The 12,500-nt window shown below is 39.9% G+C and overlaps 1 protein-coding gene across 4 annotated transcripts in view; it reads left to right on the top strand.

Annotated features, from left to right (window-relative positions):
- The window catches only part of LOC123517546 (NGFI-A-binding protein homolog), a 418,417-nt gene that overhangs the window by 45,462 nt on the left and 360,455 nt on the right, over nt 1-12,500 (top strand). The gene's annotated exons all lie outside the window — the stretch shown is intronic.

Raw genomic sequence — 12,500 nt, 5'->3', positions numbered from 1 at the left:
CCTTTCCCCATCACGGCTCCCTCCACTCCAGGGTTGGTATAGGGGCCACGCCTCCCTCCTATTCTCATATCCTCCTCCTCCTTCTCCCTACTGTTCCCCATCAGTCACGTGACTCGGGGCTTGAGAACCTCTAGTTGCCAATCATTATTTTTTTTTCGTGCACTACAGCAGTTAGGCTACATAATGTAGGTTAGCAGGGGAGCGACTCTTGGACCAGGCTTTGTAGCAAATCTGTTAATTTCTCTCTCTCTCTCTCTCTCTCTCTCTCTCTCTCTCTCTCTCTCTCTCTCTCTCTCTCTCTCTCTCTCTCTCTCTCTCTCATTGTTAGTTTTTGTTTTTAGTAAATCATGTGTGTAGTACGAAGAATGGAGTCAGAGAGGAACTGCAGCCATTTCATTCGTAATATTTTTTTTTTGAAGCCGCATACTGACAGTAAAATGAAAACGACACTTTCTTTGACGTGGTTTATGTTTGTATCTTAATTGCGAGTGTATGAGTGAAATAAAATCCATTTCATCTCTTGATTTTTCTGCGAGAAATTCAAAAAGGATTATCATATTTTTACTTCACTTGTTGCAAAATTCTAATCGTATTACCTTCAGCCCTTGACAATCACCAACACCATCTGTAAACACTGGAATCACTCTTTGAATGTTCCTTTTATTACGGAATTTACCTATAATCTTTTCATGAATGTTGTGATGATGTTTTTAAACCTTATACATACTACAACACCACTACTGGGTGTTATTTGCGTCAACCTTCCTGATACCAGCTACAGGATTTCATGATGGGCCTGCTACCTCTCATCACTGCATCGCGTGTGTCAGCCTTGCGTCACCCTTGCGCGGAGATTTCAAGCACGTCAGGGTGTTGTATGGCGCTGTGGTGTGAACGTTGTTCTGCTCGCGGTCGGAAAGTTGTGAATAGTTTGTACCATAGCACTGCTTAAGGAAAGAATTACATGTACTATAATGGTTCCTCGTAAGTGTGGCCAGTGACTCATGATTTTGTATTGTGGCGCCATAACTCACTTAAAATCACTACATAGAAAAGACGAAGCTGTCTACGAGTCTGGTGCCGCATTTGTAGAAATGAGCAAATCAAGAAATTTAAACTGATTCTAAACAAATCTGAGTAATCTAGAGTTACCTTCACTACTTTTAACTTTCGCCGCTCTTTCAACATTGTCGTCCAAATTACACATATATCCTGACTCTCTGCCTCATAGAAGCGTGCCTTAAGTTGGTCATGCTGTTAATTAAATGGACCTGAACTTTCATCTCCGAATGTAAATTTTCAGTAGCTTAGCGAAATGATCTGAAATTGATTCTTCCGAAGCACTTCAGTATATGGTGGCAATGATGCCTATAGTAGCAGCAGCAATAGTATTGTAGTAGTAGTAGAATAGTAGTAGTATTTATAGCTATAATGATGATAATAAAAATGATGATAGTAATAGCAATAATAATAATAATAATAATAATAATAATAATAATAACAATAATAATAACAATGATAATAATAATAATAATAATAATAATAACAATAATAATGATAATAATAATGATAATAATAACAACAAGAACAACAACATGCAACAGCATCGGTCCACCAGTCATATCACACAGCAGTGCAGGGCCAGGCTGCGGCAAGGAGGGTACAAGGGAAGAGCGGCGGGGCAAGTTGTCGTGGTGATTACAGCCAAAAGTTACCGGCCCGGGCGACGTGGAACACCTGTTTCCTGTTGCAAATTATATTATGTAGAGTTCCATAATTACAACGGTATATAATTTACTGCACATGCTTATTGCTACTCCCATTACTATTGTTGCTACTACAAGAACATCACTGTTACTACTATACTGCCACTACTATAACTACTACTACTACCACCACCACCATTACTATACTATATAAAAGAATCGTAACACAACCCCGGAAAACGTTATTGCTCTTCGCTCCCCTGCCTGTCCATCAGCCTACATACACACTTCGTCACACGAACGCTGCAATGTACATAAATGCCTCACAATAGCCTGACGCGGGTGTTGCAATGCCTCAGCTGTGTACATCCACCTGCAGTTCGTCCGTAGATACGTGTATAAGCAATGTGATAAGTTTACTATATTTACGGTATGTTTGTGTGCAGTGTTGGCTCCGTGATGAATAGGATATTGCTTAGCACTTTAATTTGATATAAGACAGTGGAGACATCACAATGTGAAAACAAGACTTGGAAATGTTGACGTATTTTATTTATTTTCATCATTATCCTTACTGCAGCGAGTGTCAGTGAATTCCATGTTGAAATTTCTCAAAAGAACCGATGAAATATGAACAGAATTAATGGCTAAAGTCTGTTCACCAGGATGTTAGCGGGACACGGCCTTCCTTTGTCTGTGTGATTAGAAATTGGAGACGGCAACAGAAATGATAACAATAGCAATAGCAAGAGCAAGTACTACTACTATTACTATTACTACTACTATACTATTACTACTACTACTACTACTACTACTACTACTACTACTACTACTACTACTATTGCTATTGCTTGCTGCTGCTGCTGCTGCTGCTGCTATTACTCTACTAGTACTCTTACTACTTCTTTTACTACTACTACCACCACCACCACCACCACCACTACTACTACTACTACTACTACTACTACTACTCCTACTGTTACTACTACTACTATTGCATTTAATAATAATAAAGAATTTGTGTTGTATGCCCTCTGTAGTTTCGTAGACCGCTTATTTGTTGTGTGTGGGTGTGCCAAACAATATATGAAAGTACATTATATTATATCATGCCTTTATTACGATACTTCTGTTATTGTAATTAGAATGTTCTCAGAGAAATTACCACTTATGAGGGGTGGAGTGTAACTTTTGTACTCTAACACTTGTTTCTTTTATAAGTTTCTCAAGAAAGTGCATGACCACGATAAATTAAGAAGTTCCTAGCTTCCTTTGTTACTGTTCATATACACTTTACTCTTATGCACTTCGTACATCTCAAACTCCCATCTCCTGTTCTCATCCTTTGTTAATGTTCTGTCATCGTTTTACGTGTGAAGTGCTCTTTTATATTAATCAATTCCACATTAAATTCAACAGTACCGATTCTTCTTTATGATATTTTCATTATCTCTTGCTGCAGTCATAAGTATTAAAATGTCTATTACATTGATAGGTATCCTTTATAATGCGTGTGACGATAGTACGTAGATTTTCATTTGCCAACATCCATGAAGGTCGCTGCTTGACATTCTAATGTTGGTGACTTAGGTGTGCATTGCGATCTTGTGGTAAGCATGAATGTGGTACATGGCTGTATGAAGAAGGTCGCTAGCCGAAGTGAATCTCTCATGCCAGTGAGAGGCGGGGAGGCGGCATTGCAGGGCGGCCCATTTGCCTGGTGTTCGCGGTGTTCCTTTTTAATGCCTTGCTAGGAAGTGGCATGCAGACAGGGCGCTTCACTGCAATATGGTGTAGAATTATTTTGTATGATTAACGAGTTATTGTGGTGTTAGTGTATTATTTATTCATCATCGGTGTCCATATATGTTTATCTACAAATAATTAGTAATAAAGCAGAAGGTAGATAAAAATAAGATGGTATAGATAAAATTTTTTTTAATACTTTCGCACTCTGCAAACATAATCATTCATTGCTTCAAGCAGATTCACCTTGCCAAGACAGCAAAGCCATTGGTTTATGAAATCTGTTTAGACATCGTGGCCACTCATCATCGCTCGTCACTTACCAACAATATGTCCTTTGTGCCAGTAATTACCCTCATCCGGCAATGAGCGACGAGTTAAACCCTTGCAGATGATTTACGTACCTCGTTTACGTCCTATGCGGCGGGCGGCGCGGCTCCTGACGGCCGGTACCCTGGAGGTGGCGGTCAGCGAGCACTGGTGTGCCAACAAAAAGCTGTTTCCTCTTCTCCGAACAAAACCACAACCACAACGACGAGTGGAATAAGGAAGCAGGATAGATAGATAGACAGATAGATTTTTTGATCACAGAATCACAAATCACGAAAAACACGAATGACATAGGAAAGCCATAGATTATAACAAAACCATATCTACGTTCAAAAAAAAAATGCATACATACGTACGTACGTACATGTACGTATGTATAGCGTTGGCCTTTAGCTTGGCGACATTATCCACCCAGCTGGACCTACAACCCCTTGCCATCTAATGCACAGGTTCACAAGCCAAGTAAAGTTGCTCAAGGTTATAAACGCGTGGGCGGCGATCTCCTCACGTTCCATTCAGCAGGAGTGTGTCTGTGATGCAGCTGGTGGCGGGCACGGCCGAGGGGCATCAGGGAGTTTGATGACTGGAGACTTTCGCGGTTCATGTGTGATTACACTGATCAGCTGTTGTCCTTGGTGGTTGTTGTAATGGTGGTGAGGATGTTGCTTCTGCTGTAGTTCATAATCTTATTGTTATTAGTATCATTGTTATTATTATTATTATTATTACTATTATTATTATTATTATTATTATTATTATTATTATTATTATTATTATTATTATTATTATTATTATTATTATTATTATTGTTATTATTATTATTATTATTATTATTAGTAGTAGTAGTAGTAGTAGTACTTTTATCATTATTATTATCTTCATTATTATTTATGTCATCATTATCATCACCATCATCCTCATCATCATCACTACTTGTATCACTGTTGTTATTTCTACTACTACTACTACTACTACTACTACTACTACTACTACTACTGAGACATATACTTAATATTACAGAAGATATGAAAACATGCTGAGGCGCAAATGTTACCTGTGTGTGTGTGTGTGTGTGTGTGTGTGTGTGTGTGTGTGTGTTTATAGTGGTGCACTGGGCCAATCGTAATGAAAAATTCATCAGACACACACACACACACACACACACACACACACACACACACACACACACGTTATTACCGGCGCCCTTATCACCTTTCCTGTCGCGTATCGTTCAATTACCGTACGTTTCGAAAGGCTTACGTGTGTGTGTGTGTGTGTGTGTGTGTGTGTGTGTGTGTGTGTGTGTGTGTGTGTGTGTGTGTGTGTGTTTGAGTGTGTGTGTGTGTGTGTGTGTGTGTGTGTGTGTGTGTGTGTGTGTGTGTGTGTGTGTGTGTGTGTGTGTGTGTGTGTGTGTGTGTGTGTGTGTGTGTGTGTGTGTGTGTGTGTGTGTGTGTGTTACAGTGGACTTGTCATTTCTCAGTTGTTCTTTTCCTTGGGGTTTTATTCTTGGTCACCATCTAGTCATCACCGTTGGTTATCCTTGCACTAATTACTAGAACCAACTCCACCACCACCACCGCCACCAAAACCACCACCACCACCACCACCACCACCACCACCACCACCACCACCATTACGTCCCTCACCATAATCCTTATCATCACCACCACCACTATAACATTAACGATTACTTAGCACCATCATATTCACCACCACTACATCACTAACGAACAAGGCTACAGTAACATCACCACACAATCCCCCTCCACTAACGATGGCATATGGAATTTCACACCATCTTACGCAGCCCACACCACCACCACCACCAGCTGCCCGCCGACACCACCACTATCTCCGCCGTCTTTGCCACGCCCCTCTTATGCTTTCTTTCAAATACCTTCACTTCACGTCGGTATAAAATCATAAGTAAGGAATTTTGAAGAGGATGAAAGGTCTGTGTGAAATCTTTTATGACGAAAGTATTTAGGTAAGGTAGTTTGGTTCTACTGGGAATATATGAAGAGGTTTTGAAAAATAGGTTAGTGTCAATGAAGGGAAAGGTACTTGAATGGTGAAATTTGCAGCACTAAGAGAGAAGTGATTTCTTTTCATATTGCGTTATGTTGTCAGTAGTTTCACGGCGGGAGATGCAGCTTTTCTGTATCGTTGCCATTGCCTTTACGATCTCATTGTTGCATCACCATAGATTTTTTTTTAGTTGCTGTATTAGTTCTTTTTTTTTTCCAGTGATATGAATTTGATGCTGTAGTGTAATAGTTTTATGCGAGGTATTGTAAACTACGGCTTAGGTAATACTCATAGCAGGGTTAAAAGCTGTTCGCATGGACACGCACACACACAAAAATGCAGGATGTTAACTATATATTTCTCTGATGCAAACATATTTAAGAGACTCTATAGGGCAAATATAAGTGACTGAAAAATTATCTTTGATTTAGAAACTGTTTTGTTAGAGAGAAAGGATTAAGAGAAAGGTTTTTATATTTGTTGTGTAAGAAAAATACAACATTCTATCAGACCCTTGCGGTATTGGGAAATACTTATTAAGCTTTCTTTTGAATATTTCGATATTACTTTTTATTTTTCCTACTGTCCAAATCAAAATTATACCAGTGTCTTTGGTAACACACACACACACACACACACACACACACACACACACACACACACACAAGTAGGCTATCGAAAGCAGGTCTCCGAATTTAATCAAGCTTCAGACAATTTGCATAACCGAAGTGGCGCGGCTCGGTATGCTTTGGTGTGTGTGTGTGTGTGTGTGTGTGTGTGTGTGTGTGTGTATCCGCTTGCATTTAAAAACAAATCTTAGCGATAAACACTCATTATGGGTAACATTACTCTCCTTTTTTTCCCTTTCTTTCCTCCCATTCATCTCTCTCTCTCTCTCTCTCTCTCTCTCTCTCTCTCTCTCTCTCTCTCTCTCTCTCTCTCTCTCTCTCTCTCTCTCAATTCCTCCCTTTCAACAATCCACAACGGGCTGTCCACAAAATCTTTATCTTTCACAAGTTTCGGACCAAAAGAAAAAAAAATCTCCCTTTATTTCTCTCCCTCCCTCCATTCTGTCCGTCCTTCTCTCCCCTTCCCTACAGGTTATTGAAGGCCGTGCCATCAACACCTGTTTCCCCCAATTTTTCCTCCCCTCGCTTCTCTCCCCTCGCGCCCCCCTCATTATTCTCTATAGTTTGGAGGGGAAACTGACCCCCTTGTTCCCGCTTTCCACACTGTCTCGTCTGAGGGCTGGGGACACGAGGGAAAGAGAGAGAGAGGGAGAGGGAGGGAGAAGCGGTCAGTAGGTCAGTTGTCATGAAGTCCCCGTGTGACAGTCATTGATAAGTGTGCTGACTCGGGATTGTACGTAAGGAGTGCTTAGGTCGTCCTTGTTTTGTTCCTGTGTTGTATTGGAGGTCGTGGTTAATTCGGAAGAGGAGGAGGAGGAGGAGGAGGAGGAGGAGGAGAAGGAAGAGGAGAGTAGGAAGAGGAAGAGAAGATGGAGATGGTGTTCCGATGATGAGGTGACGTGATCTTCGTTTGTAAGTCTCTCTCTCTCTCTCTCTCTCTCTCTCTCTCTCTCTCTCTCTCTCTCTCTCTCTCTCTCTCTTTCTCAGTAATTTAATGATATAGCTTTCATATTTTTTTTTTTGTTTGGTTCCTTTTCTATAAGTTACTAATTCATCATTTTTTCTCCTCTCCCCTAAATTTTTGTATGGACTCTTGCTTTTTATTTTGTTTATGCATATTATTTTTATATTCTTTGATTCTGTTGTCCTTGTTATATATTTTCCTCAGCTCATTATTCTCCTCCTCCTCCTCCTCCTCCTCCTCCTCCTCCTCCTCCTCCTCCTCCTCCTCCTCCTCCTCCTTACCCTACTTAGCTCCTATTCCTACATTCCTCCTCCTCCTCCTCCTCCTCCTCCTCCTCCTTGATGGTTGATGGAGAGGCAACACGAGCAGTAATCTGATGGTCAGGTATTTCAGCTTCAGTGTGGGCGTTGCTTATTGTAATAAGCTCTTGTCTTGGAAAGCAAGGGTGGGTGCGGAATACTGGTAGCTTAATTGATTTGTAAGGCTGTATATGTTTTACTTATACTCCATCCTTTTTATTGATCTTTTTTTTTTCAAACAAATGATAATTGACGGAAGGCATTGACATAAATCGCGAATAAAAGATCTAGTCTGCCGCAACAGAGACCAAGTTTTCTGGCACATGAATTCGGAGTTATTTTAATATATCATGAAAAAGAGAAAATAACGAAAAAGAAAAAAAACTTGTGGAAAGTCATACCGTACGTCTTCACTTAGCGTGAAAAGAATGAAACTATCGATATACTTGGTGACAGGCGGACAGACTGTGAGTGGGAAAGGGAGGCCGGACGGTTCTATATAGTATGACATGTTTTATTAGTAAGTTGCTGGAGTTTAATTTAGAACTTCTGTGATTCTGTGAACAGAATGCATCAAGAGATGCAATATTGTAGTTCTCAGTGAGAGACTGAAGACAACTGAAAAGAATTCATGTAGTGAATGTTCTTTGTCTTAATCTTACATAGGAATATTTTTTGCATAAAACTCCACTCAGGAGAATGAGAGATGTACTGTGATCGAGATCTCTTTCAAAGTCAATGCCTCGAGGAAAGAGAACTTAGCGATGATCATGATTGGAGCTGATTTAACGAGAGCTGAGTTGGAAAAGATTTAATGAAGTGAAGGTTGTGTTAAGAAGGTGCCGTATAGAGGTAGATGTTGCGATGATGGATGGCTTCAGTTTTCGAGATAGTGAAGGCCATCATGTTTCTGTTTCATTAATATGTGACAAAAAGATCATAAGTTCAATTATTTGCGGCACTATTAATATGTGACAAAAAGATCAGAAGTTCAATAATATTATTTGTGGCACTTCTTTAGGAATAATTGAGCTATTGTCCTTGTCACAAGGAAAAACTGTCAGACGACATGAAAAGTGCGGTGAACATGTGACATTATTTACGAAAGATCAGTAAATAGTAATGGAAACATTAGAGGTTTTCTAAGCTTACGAGCAGTTACCATTTCCCTCATGTACTCTTATACTCGCACTATAACAAAATTACCCCTGCTAGACATGAAGGTAGAGACAGTTCAATTTCTGATACGAAATATTCTTTGTTCTCGGAATATTTGAAATAATAGTTAATATTCTATAAAAGTTTTCATGAAGAATGAAACATTTTTCCCTCATAAAGTAGAATCATCGGCAGTAGAACCTCCTGTATTGAATATGGGTTCTGAGCAGGACATGTGGCTCAATGGGCGCCTGGAAACTCCTGTTGGCGATGATTTCAGGCGGTGGCGTAGTGCATAAGGTGATGAGCGTGGGATTGGGCAGACAACCATGAGTAGGTTTGAATCCCACCACGTGCCGCCTTGAAACTATGTCATTTGTCGAGTGGTTTAAAGTCACCTACATGTAACCATGATACCCAGGTTCTAGGTGGGGGTGTAATTACCTTACACCAAAGATGCGCTTGGGTGATGATATGGGCCCTAATATGGGTACCACTATAAATAAAATTGCCTGCGCCGCTAATAGGTGGAAGCTGGACAGTGCTTCCCATACTTTTGAAGTATACCTACAGGCGCTATGGGCTATAACATAAAAAATCATTTTTTCTAATAAGCCATGCATACTTAATACAAAGTTGCAACAATATTAAACCACGTCATTGTTTTATTACTAAAAATATTTTGTAATTTGATTGGCAGAAATTTGTGTGAAGGAAAATAGATCGAAATTTGCTCCTTTACAAGTTCAGTAGTTAAAGATTATTGTTGAAAGAATATGATTAGATATATATTTAGTGTGACATGCTGAATCTCCGCTAATGAAGGAAATTAACAATGATTCGGTGCCTTTGATTTCAAATAAGAGAAATGTTAGTTGAAAATTCAATATATTTGCTAGCAGCCACAGACCCCTGATTTGAGGCCAACGGAAAGAGAAATACGCCTCTTAGAAAATTAGATGTGAGAGCAGGAATGATGTGAACATAAATTAGAGAGGTTATCATGACGACTCCTGCTTTCTTCGTAGGGAGTCATCTTGTTTGGAATCCAAGGAATGATTATGAATAATAAACATCCTTGTTTTCATAAAGGTTTGAAACGTAAATGGTGCATTGCGTCTGTGATGTACTTGTAACGATGAGAGAGGTGACCTCAGGTGTTACTGAGTCACGGGGGATTCGAACATGAAGGACGAACATTCAGCGTCCCCTCGCCACCTCCCTCTGCCATCATATCCCCTTGGGAGAAGCTCAGCTAGCGCTTTCCTGCCGCTTCATGGCATTCCTCTCTGATTTCCTCCAAGGCTTTCTTGTTTTATTTCTCCTTTATCTTCCTTCCGTTGCTTCTCGTTACTCTCATGAGCTTGTTCCTTCTCACGCGTCTCAAGATGGTGCCGCTGGGCGGCGGCGGAGGCACGCGGGCCGGTCTCGCGCCGCTACCGCCGCCTCCTTCCGCCGCTACTGACGTTACTAAGACGAGAATAGACGGATATATATATATATATATATATATATATATATATATATATATATATATATATATATATATATATATATTAGTCACTATGAATGGCAAATATCTATACTTTATTCTACATAGTTTAACATATTGTAATAAAAACAATCCAATTCATCTGACCAACTCCACACATGCGAGTACCGGCAGCACTGATCTAAGTGAGTGACGTGATGTCCTCTCGTCACACTCTCCAAATTGACCAATACAAAAGAAACGTTTACTTCGAAATCCATCGCACCCCCCGTGAAAAAGAGCGTTTATTTCCTCCCAGTGTACACAGTCGATAAAACAGGTGTTGTCGCCTCACCTGCCGCTTCATGAACCCCGAGAGTTACAAACCGTGAAGTCGAAACAGTAAACAGACACAGATTTACTCCTTTTATCTGTACTGCCTCGCTTTTGTTGAGTCCCTGTGTCTCCGGGGCGTGTGAGGGAGGGAAGGGGGAGGGAGGAAGAGTGACGGCCTGAATGATCTGCCGCTTCTGTTTCGGACGAGGTGTGGAATCCTGATTGTGATTTGCACAGTAAAACTCTGGAGAGAAGTGACGTAATCCTTTTCCGCCGTTTAGGTTAGATGTTTACACAATTCTTGTGTACAATTTGTGCAGAAACAAACATATCACATTTTTCTCTTAAAGATTATTCTTTATAATGTTTCGGAAATTATGAAAATATACCTCACATTGCCTTACGAAGAGGAAAACTTATTTTTCTTCCTCATCAATAAAGCCGCAATACGTATTATCATCGCCTGCATTTTTCTGAGTTAAACTCGGTGATTCCCGGCATCAGGAACAACAGACATGAGTCAGTATAGTATGTGCATAATCTACACCTAAGCGATATGAAATTAATGGTGCAGCAAAAAGACAAAGAAAGACAATGAACTATCAGTCATAGAATTTCGCAAATAACACAAAACACATTTTTCAAAAGATATATGAAGAAAATAAATGTTATCCCTAGCCGATTCAAAGTACGTACTTAATGATCTGAGTCATATGTGCTGGTCATCTTTCATGATTGACTACATAACGTTGTTGTTCCGTAATGCTCCTCCTTGGACACCCCATGAAAACAGCAAGAAATTGATCTGAAGGTGCATGGGATTATTTCGCTGATCATTTAACTACCGACAAGGAGAACAACAACACGTTGCACCTCAGCACCACGACGATCCCACATATCACACAGGAGCTCCCTGCACTGCCTCGGTCAACTGTTCGTAGAGCGCTCTGTATCCTTTACGGTGGGGATGTTAGTGAACAGGAATAGCTTACTAGTGACTGTGAGAGAGAGAGAGAGAGAGAGAGAGAGAGAGAGAGAGAGAGAGAGAGAGAGAGAGAGAGAGAGAGTTATATATTTTAAGAAGTATATAAAAAATACAATTGTTTTTTTTTAATTATCAAGAATACGAGAAGCGAAAGACAATAAATATCACATTTCAGTTCAAGCAAAGGTGTGTGTGTGTGTGTGTGTGTGTGTGTGTGTGTGTGTGTGTGTGTGTGTGTGTTCCTTTTCATTTTAAGTTATAAGAGAACGCGTTAGGAAAATATTCGGAAAGTGATATTTGTTTTGTTTTTACTACTCTCTCTCTCTCTCTCTCTCTCTCTCTCTCTCTCTCTCTCTCTCTCTCTCTCATTCATGGAATGTTTTCTTTTATTAACGCATCACAAAATAAGTTTAGTTGACGCGTCAATGTGGTTCCGGGATGAAGAAGAAACGAAAAAATTCCCTTAATAAGTGTTACACCTATTGCGAAAAATCGAAACCTTTAATAATGAAACCTATACATTTCAATCTCTCTCTCTCTCTCTCTCTCTCTCTCTCTCTCTCTCTCTCTCTCTCTCTCTCTCTCTCTCTCTGCGTTGCAGTTTGTTCTGACAGTTTTTAAGTGCCACTTTTATACAACGTGATAAAATGTTCTTCCTTTGTGTAATTGCATTTTTCTATGTTACAAGTAAATAATTCTCGGGTGCACGAAAGAAAAATACATATATATAAAACGGGGTGTTATTTTTCACACGTAAACAGAAATAATAACACAGTGTATGACCGCAGGATTGCTTCTGGTGTTTTGTGGCTGAAGTTTGCAATCATAAAACGCTGCATCCTGTTAGC

This window comes from Portunus trituberculatus, chromosome 42, assembly GCF_017591435.1.
Source record: "Portunus trituberculatus isolate SZX2019 chromosome 42, ASM1759143v1, whole genome shotgun sequence".
Classification (NCBI taxonomy): domain Eukaryota; kingdom Metazoa; phylum Arthropoda; class Malacostraca; order Decapoda; family Portunidae; genus Portunus; species Portunus trituberculatus.
Note: the sequence above shows the minus strand (reverse complement) of the source record. Positions and strands in the feature narration are given on the sequence as shown.